Source organism: Chlorocebus sabaeus, chromosome 20 (genome assembly GCF_047675955.1).
Source record: "Chlorocebus sabaeus isolate Y175 chromosome 20, mChlSab1.0.hap1, whole genome shotgun sequence".
NCBI lineage: Eukaryota > Metazoa > Chordata > Mammalia > Primates > Cercopithecidae > Chlorocebus > Chlorocebus sabaeus.
This window is the reverse complement of record NC_132923.1, coordinates 98,246,456-98,255,849: the sequence shown is the minus strand read 5'-3', so window position 1 is coordinate 98,255,849 and position 9,394 is coordinate 98,246,456.

Below are 9,394 nucleotides of genomic sequence, written 5' to 3'. Positions count from 1 at the left end.
CGATGAATCAAAATTCATTTGGCTTTGAAATTTTAACAATAACTAAATTTAAATTTGTACTAACCACAGATACTTTGAGCTGTCACAACCCAGGAATTTAGAAGAAAGAAGAACAATGTACTGACAAACAGATATACATCTGCCACCTCTTCACCTCTTGTGTGTCTCTCTTTGACACTGTGGGTTAGCACACGCACAAAAAAAGGCAGCAGCAAAAACAATTCTTCGTGCTTGAGGAGTTGAGAAACCAAACCTATTTAAGTCAATTAACAAGCCTGCAAAATATGTCACATGACCTAGGCATAGGCACACAGAATAGCCAGAGGTAGTTTGATCCAGCCTGGAAGCTGGTGGTTCTCAACCCTAACTGACATTAAGCCACATGGGAACAGCCTTATTTACTTATAATCACGCACCTCATAATGACAATTTGCTCAACCATGGACCACACATACTACAGTGGTACCATATGATTTTATTTTTACTGTACCTTTTCTATGTTTAGATACTCAAATATTTAACCATGGTGTTGTAATTGCCCACGGTATTCAGTAAGTAACATGCTGTACAGGTTTGTAACCTAGGAGTAATAGGCTACCCCCATAGCCTAGGCATGTAGGAAGCTTTACCATTTCAGTTTGTGCAAGCACACCCTGTGATGTTCACACAGTGCTGAAATTGCCTAACGACACATTTCTCAGAATGTATCCCTGTCATTAGGCAACACATGACTGTAGTTTGGGATGGGTCTGGTATCACTATTTTTTTTTTACTTACCCCAAGTGGTTCTAATGTGCAACCGTGGTTAAGAACCACGATAGACATGTAATAAAACAACACCAGAAACTGCACAGGCCACGCTCAGAGGATTGGAAGAGCTGATCGGGTTCTGACGGAGAGCTACAGCCAGGCCAGATGACAGTGTGCAAAAGGGCACTTGGATATTTTGCAGACTGCAGTCAATAAACTCAGGTCCTTGCTCTCAGTCCAAGACCGTTTTCTACGACATATTAAAACCAATAAACATCTCCTCCTCCTATCCCCTTCAATTTTTATAGGATTTTTAAAAATGCAAATATGTATATTGTTAATTATAAAAAGGATACATATTCATTCACTGTAGAAAAATTGGAAAACACTGTTAATACGGTTTAAAAAAAGTAATGAGATGTTTCAAATCTATATTATTTTAAAGACATACAAGAATCAATCTATTTAAGAATGTCCTAAAATTGATTGTTAAAGCATGTATGAAAGATCCTGTTCTTGTATTCTCATCAACATTGAATATCATCCTTTGAAAAAAAATGCCCATCTGATAAAGAGAAAGGGAAGCTTATTATTTTAATGTTCATTTCTTCTATTATTAGTGAGGTTTCATCGGTTTTCATGGTTTTGGCCTCTTCTACTTTGTTCGTGTCACACACTAACATCTTTCCCTCATTTCGTTTTAGAATGTATTTTTTACTGGTTTGTAAAATTGTATAAAAAATATTAACTTTCAGACTGGGCGCAGGGGCTTACGCCTGTGATCCCGTCACTTTGGGAGGCCAAGGTAGGTGGATCACCTGAGGTCAGGAGTTTGAGACCAGCCTGGCCAACGTGGTGAAACCCTGTCTCTACTAAAAATACAAAAAGTTAGCAAAGTGTGGTGGCGGGTGCCTGTAATCCCAGGTACTTGGGAGGCTGAGGCAGAAGAATCACTGGAACCTGGGAGGTGGAGGTTGCACTGAGCTGAGATCACACCATTCCACCCCAACCTGGGCAACGAGAGGGAAACTCCATCTCGAAAATAAATAAACGAATAAATAAATTTCTCTGTTATACATAATAAGCATGTTTCCTAGTTTCTCTTGTTTCATTTAATAGTACATTTCGACAGAAAAAATCTGTTCATTCTAGGTGTGTAAAGTCATACGCACACCAGAATTTGATGTTAAATTGCCTCTAATGTTTATCCTCCTTATTCTCCTGATGTGTTGATACGTGTAGGGCTTGGAGTCAGAAGGTCAGCACTCATCAGCTTACCAGCTGCGTGATTTAGGGCAAGCCACTTCACGTCTCTGAGCCTCTGTTCTCCCTCATCTGCATCCTAACTTCTGTCAGGTGGAAATTCAGTCAGCACTATAATGGCAAGGACTTTGCTCTCTTGTTCACTGATAGATCCCGGGAACCTAGAACACAGCCTTGCATCCAGCAAGCACTCAGTAAGTATTTGTTGAATGAATGAATAAGCATCTGGCTTGGACCCTAGCCTCACTGTCATCCACAGCAAGCCCAGCAACCACTGCCCGTGAGCAGCCTTAAACGGATCACAAGCTGTGTCTCCCAGACATGTTGTTTACACTTTCCCCATTCTTCCCCAGCACAGAGAAGCCTGTGCTGAGTGTATAGTATGAAGTCAGCCCTGTGCTGGGCACCCCTAGTGGATAAAAAGAGGTCCAGCAAATACACAGACCCTGCCCTTCAGCCTAGTGACTGACTGGCAGAATTTCATTAAATATACAGAATAATTGAAAAAGAAATGAATGGGCCAAAATGTGGGCCAGGAATCTTCAAAATGTTGGGGCTCAGAGCACAATAACCTGAAGTATGGTGCCTGGACATGCTGAATACTTTGAACTGAAGGAAAGAGGCTCAGAATTCTCTTTCTGATCTTCTCTTGCTCTTCTTTCTCCTGCTCCCATTTTTACCTAAAGGCAGGCCATGAAACTGAAATTCTGGCTGGGCATGGTAGCTCATGTCTGTAATCCTAGCATTCTGATCCCAGGAGTTTGAGACCAGCCTGGGCAACAAGGCAAAACCCCGTCTCTACTAAAAACACAAAACAAAATTAGCTGGGCGTAGTGGCGCTGCCTGTGTTCCAGCTACTCAGGAGGCTGAGGTGGGACGCTCCCTTGAGCACGGGAGGCAGAGGTTGCAATGAACCGAGATCATGCTGCTGCACTCCAGCCTGGGTGACAGAGCAAGGCTCTGTCTAAAAAAAAAAAAAAAAAAAAAAAAAAAAGAGCCAAGAAACAAAAAACTGGAATTCCTCTTCCCCGAGTTAGATCACAGCAACTAGAACCCCACTCTCCCAAAGCCAGTCACAAAACCTGTGATATTACTCTAACCTTTTCCCCCCTTTCTGTGTAAGAGCTAACCAGAAGGAAATTCTCTCACCTACCTTGTCTCATAGTAGGTCTTAAGACCTCATTCCAGAAGATGTCCTGCCTATACCCTGGAGGAAGGAGTGCTGCATAGAAAGGTTAAGAAGAATCTGGGCAGAACTTGCAGGGTTTCCCCCTTCAGTCTGTTACCATGAGGTCTTACCCTCCATGTCCAATCCCATTTCTACACGGCTGTCCATTCTTCATCTACTTGAAGCATAAAAATGGACAGTTTTCCCTGGGTCTCTGGTTTTCATTTCTAAAGGCTCCCATGTCACGTAAAACATTATTTCTTTTTTTTTTTTTTTTGAGACAAAGTTTCACTCTTGTCACCTAGACTTGTGTGCAATGGTGCAATCTCGGCTCACTGCAACCTCCGCCTCCTGGGTTCAAGCGATTCTCCTGCCTCAGCCTCCCTAGTAGCTGCAATTACAGGCGCCCACCATCAAGCCTGGCTAATTTTTTGTATTTTTAGTAGAGACGGGGTTTCACCATGTTGGTCAGGCTGGTCTCGAACTCCTGACCTCAGGTGATCCACCCTCTTCGGCCTCCCAAAGTGTTGGGATTACAGACATGAGCCACCACGCCCAGCCCATGTCATGTAAAACTTTAAATAAATCTATTAGGCTTTTCTCCTGTTAACCTGTCTTTTTTTTCTTTCTTGTCTTGCTGTATAGTGCTGATCCTGTTAACCTGTCTTTGTCAGTTTCACTAGACCTGGCCAGGAACCCTCAGAGGGCTGAGGAAACTTTCCCTCCCCTCCACTGAGGAATGCCATTAAGAAGGGAGATGCTGAGTCGGGGAATGCTCGTTACAGAAGGGACTCGCCAGGGGACTCGAAGGACAGCAACCCTCAGACACACAGAGAAGAGGAAGCTGGTAGGCTAGAAGGGGGAAATTAATGAGATAGGCTTATTTTTCCTCCCAAAACCATTGGCTTCATGTTCTACTTGACCACAAGACAATTACGTTTTATATTCATGATTTCCCTCACCCAGACTATTTTACTTGCTCATTGACACTTGTACCATATGCCAATGTATCGGTTTCAAGAAAAGCTCTCCTTTTATAGTTTTTACATATATAAGGGGCAGAATTGGAAATCCTAGGGAAAAAAAAAAGTGAAATCCAGAACATGCAGCCAAGTCCAATTTTGCATTTCTGTTCTAAAGAAGCCTCCTGAGTGGCTTATGCTCAGATTCACAACTGGTTCCTCACCTTTTTGGAGACTGAAAAGGCCAGGTTCTCTCTGTCCAGTTGGTACATGTAATTTTGCACACAAATTCAAGGGCTCTTAAAACCTCTGTAACCCACCCACGGACTCCTAAGATAGTTCAGTGATCTCCTCGCATGAGAAGTTCACTCTGACGAGTATCCAATAAACCCGACTTCAAATTCTGTAATCACTATAAATCTCTTTTGCCTAAGAAACATTATTTCTTTCTAGTATTTTACAACTGGTCACAAAAACTGGATCTTTCTGGTTCATTCATCCAGTACCTGCCTGAGCTCCTAGCCAAGAATCATGACCCATAGAGTATGTTAGTGTGTAACTTAGGGTAACACTAGCCGTTATAATAAATAAAGCCCATAATCTCAAAGGCTTAACACCAGAGACATCTATGCACTGCTTATCAGTCCAGTGCAAGTGTTTCTGGTCAGCAGATGAACCTTCCACTGTGTGATCCAGGAATCTAGGTTCCTTCCATGTCAAGGCTCTGCATTTTCAAGTGTTTCTGTGCTCATCTGCAGTGATCTAGTAGAAGGGAAAAAAAACATGGAGGATCATGCCTGAGATGATTATATGGGCTACGCCTAGAAATAGAATAAATCACTTCCGCTCACATTCCATTGGTAGAACTCACATAGCCATCCCTAATTGCAAGGGTGACTGGAAATATCCCTATGCCCAAGGAGAAGAAAGCTTATTCTGCCTCTGCCACAACGGGTGTGTACAGCTACTCTTAGAAAGTTCTGGGATAAGCTGCTCAGAGTCCCAATGTAGCATTTTCCCTCCTTTCTTCTTCCTTCCTTCCTGGCAGCCTCTAAGAAGCTCTGTTACTATCAGGAAGGCAGATCTTTGCTCTAGCATCAGACATATGGGACTTCAATTCCAAACTATGCCAATAAAACTAGCAATATGTTCCTGCAGGTTCTCTGTGCCTCAGTTTTCTCATCTGTAAAATGGACCACAACAATAGCTCCAACCTCATTACACTGGATGGATTAGATAAGAAGGCACAAGTAAGGTTCTTAGCACAATGGCTAGCAAGGTCTAAGCTCTCAAATATTAAGATACTCATGCTACTGCTAATCATAATTTTAATTAAACTAGTACAATTATTAGTATAGGCTAGCCCAAATTTTTTAAAAGAAGAAAAGGATCTAAGAGATAAGCATTGAGGCTCCTGTGAGAATTGAGATAAAATATGGTAAGGGGTAACATGAAAATAATACCAGTTAAACAGCACTTTTTTGACCATTATTTTGGATCTGAAAGAAATCAAGAATAAATGAAGGACTTGATATGTTGGAAGAGGAGAGTCAAGGACCTATAGAGGCAGGTCCAGATCTCCACTGTGTGGCCCAGATCTCCATTTGGAAGGCCTTTCAAGGTCACTAACATCCCAGGCAAAATCTAGGAGAATCTGTCTCCTTTTCCAGATTCCAGGCACAGAAACATGAAGGATAAAAACAAATTAGAGACCTTAACTTCATTTCAACAAATAAGAGACATTTCAGTGGTGAGCATTCCTCCCTCTCTACCTGGTTTCCTTCTCTTTGCATGAATCATTCTAACTTCTGTTCCAGCTGTCTTCCTTCCATTGACTGACCAAGGCCCTCCCTAAGGCCCAGTTCTGCCTCCCACCCCACCCTGCTCCCACTCAGTATGCCAAAGCGATGTCTAACTCATGAAGGGCAAGTCCTCTTGCCCTTCATCCAGCCTCAACACTCTAGTAGTCCAGAAAACATTTCCATGGAGATCCCGTGGCCCCTGATCCTAATGAGTTTCTCTTTGCCAGACAGCCTGCCTTTCTCAATTGTCCCATTCCCATCAATAGAATGCCACAGGGGTCATGTGTGGAAATAGTCCAAGAAGCCTCCGTGCTAGACATCTAGCCAGGAAGAGCTACAGTGCAGCGGAAGAAAAGAATCCTCCAAGCATGGAAATGGCCAACAGCTCCCTTTCCAAAGTCAAGACAGGTATTCGAGAAATGTTTGGTAGAGTTATAAGCGTATTTCTCAGTTCATCTTCCAAAGCTGTAGAGGCAGTACCTTTTCTGGGAAAAAGCCTGAGTACAGAGCATACCAGCACTGCTTTTCAGAGAAAGATAGGCCCCGTCTGCAGGTGCATTACCTGGGACACAAAGTCTGCATGCCAATTTGCATGGAGATAAGAAAGAGGACATGGAAAGAAAGGAAGGAATATTCACAATTTACTAAAGTGTGTGTGCTAGCACCTCTTTTTTAAAGAAAAGCAAAAAGAATATTGTAGAAAATTAATATTCCATTTTTATATTTCAAGTTCCTGTCTGTTCTGCAGGTTACATTGTAATAAACCAAATTAATTGTCTCCCACGTGACTTCTCATATTTTATCACTCCAGGCTGGGCGTGGTGGCTCACGGCATTCTGGGAGGCCGAGGCGGGCAGATCACTTGAAGTTAAGAGTTTGAGACCAGCCTGGCCAACATGGTGAAACCCCATCTCTAGCCAGGCGTGGTGGTGCACACCTGTAATCCCAGCTACTCAGAAGGCTGAGGCAGGAGAACTGCTTGAATCCAGGAGGTGGAGGTGCAGTGAGCTGAGATCACATCACTGCACTCCATCCTGGGCTACAGAGTGAGACTCCATCTCAAAACAAAACACACAAACAACAACTATATATATATATAGTTATTGATCACTTCAGTTCAAAAGATGCATTTTAAAGTGTAAGAATCTTAACGTGGAAGTTGCAGCACTTTGTGGGCAACACGTTGGTAGTAACTGGCACTTTCAAGTGTGGGGAGGAACAACTAGTTTCCTGCCATTCAGTTCCTCGTTGTAACTGTCCTTTGCAATTTTCTCAATTATATTTTAAACAGGTCTGAAGATGCACTGGTGTATCTCGTTCTTTTTACATTAAAATTTGTCTTAGCAAAGTCACAGCTGGGGCTCGTGAAGAGATTACATGGCTCTAGAAGAAAGAAAAACAAGCTGGGAGCGATGCCTCACACCTGTAATCGCAGCACTTTGGGAAGCTGAGGCAGGGGAGGACTGCCTGATCCCAGGAGTTTGAGACCAGCGTGGGCAACACGGAGAGACCCTCATCTCTACATTTAAAACAGAAAATTAGTCAGGCATGGTGGTGCATGCCTCTAGTGCCAGCTATTCAGAAGGCTGAGGCAGGAGGATCGCTTGAGCCTGGGAGGTTGAGGCTGCAGGAGGCTATGATCGTGCCACTGCACTGCAGCCTGTATGACAGAGTAAGACTCTGTCTCAAAAAAAAAAAAAAAAGAAAAGAAAAGAAAAAATAAGTATCCATGGAAGGATAAGGTTCTGCAGCCTTTTCCTTTGCCATATTTTATCTCTCAACCATAAGTGTGAAATAATTTCAACAAACCTCATTTGACACAAAGAAAAGTGGTGAAAACAGATATTTTAATTCAAATATGTGGCATTTCCTTCCATGGGAGTCTTGAAGAGCACACACATTTACAACAGATGGATTAGAAGAGGAAGCAAGAAGTTCTGCTATAGGAATGTGGCTAGAGCTGTCTTAAGGCCTTTTTGTAACTGATAATCCATAAAGCAAATGATGTTAATGACCTTCATTTTACCCAACCCCCTCACTAAAAAGTGAAAATCATCAACTGTTCCACTTCCAATAAAATATCTCAAATCAGTCCTGAATATTGTCCCAGGGAAAATACTTCAGGAATTCTTTGGATCTGTAAGTTAGGTGTGCACTTGGGTGATATGGGCAATACATACTTTCAGGACAAAGCATACATGCAGAAGCCAGAAAGCAAGAAGCTTGTTTAAATAATACAACACCGCCACCTAGAGGCCTCACACTAAGGACTTAGACACCATCACCAAACAGGCTGAAAAGGTAGACAAGCTACCTGTGCTTCGCAGCACAGCTAGCTTAAATGAGTAGAGATATTGAGGAAATGTTACAGAGTAAATATGCTTCCCGCTCGCTACCTACAAAGACAAGGAACCAGTTTGGTGATGGTGTATTAAGATATTTGGAAAACAGTGTAAAAATCATACTTCCAAACCCATGAAAACATTTCAAAACAGTGTGAATTTATTACACACTGATGGAATATGCATTTAATGTGTCAAATAAACCTAGGAACATGGGATATATAAACCAAGGTAAACAGGCTTCTTTATTGCAGGTCTTCTCAGAACCTTCCATATTTGACTGTAGGTAGTGAATCTTCAAAGAGAGACTGCAGAATGCAAGTTTCCAAAACTTAACTAAGGAATCCTTTTTTTTCTTTTTTTTTTTTTTCAAAACACACCAGTGAGCAAACTTCCCAATCCTACTAGGAAAGGAAGGTCGAGCGGTAGTGTGCAGCTGCAGGTTATGGAATCAACCCGCATGGGTTCCCATTCTAACTCCACCACTTTACAAATGAGCTGTTCTGTATCTGTTTCCCCATCTGTAGCACAGGAATGTAACACCTACTTCCCAAAGAGTTGCGAAGATTACAAGGTAATACATGTAAACCACCTAAAATAATTAGTGGTGGTTGGCTATCCCCCCTCATGTCCTTCTTGGATGTTGTTTGTATCCAAAGTCTCCTAATGTACAGCTCCGGAAAGCTACTATTAACAAACAACGCTCGCCTGGCACGGTGGCTCATGCCTGTAATCCCAGCACTTTGGGCGGCCGAGGCGGGTGGATCACCTGAGCTCGGGAGTTCGAGACCAGCCTGGCCAACATGGAGAACCCTGTCTCTACCAAAAAAGTACAGAATTAGCCGGGCGCATGCCTGTAATCCCAGTTCCTCAGGAGCCTGAGGCAGGAGAATCTCTTGAATCCAGGAGGTGAAGCGTGCGGCGAGCCAAGATCGCACCATTGCACTCCAGCCTGGGCGACAAGAGCGAAACTTTGTCTCAAAAAATAAACAAACAAATAACACTCCAGTTATGCCCAACCGCTGTCCACATTCCCTTTACAGACTATGTTCCTTTGAGACTCATGAGAGGGACAGCGGGAGCATTTAAACTAGCTTACTTACTAGC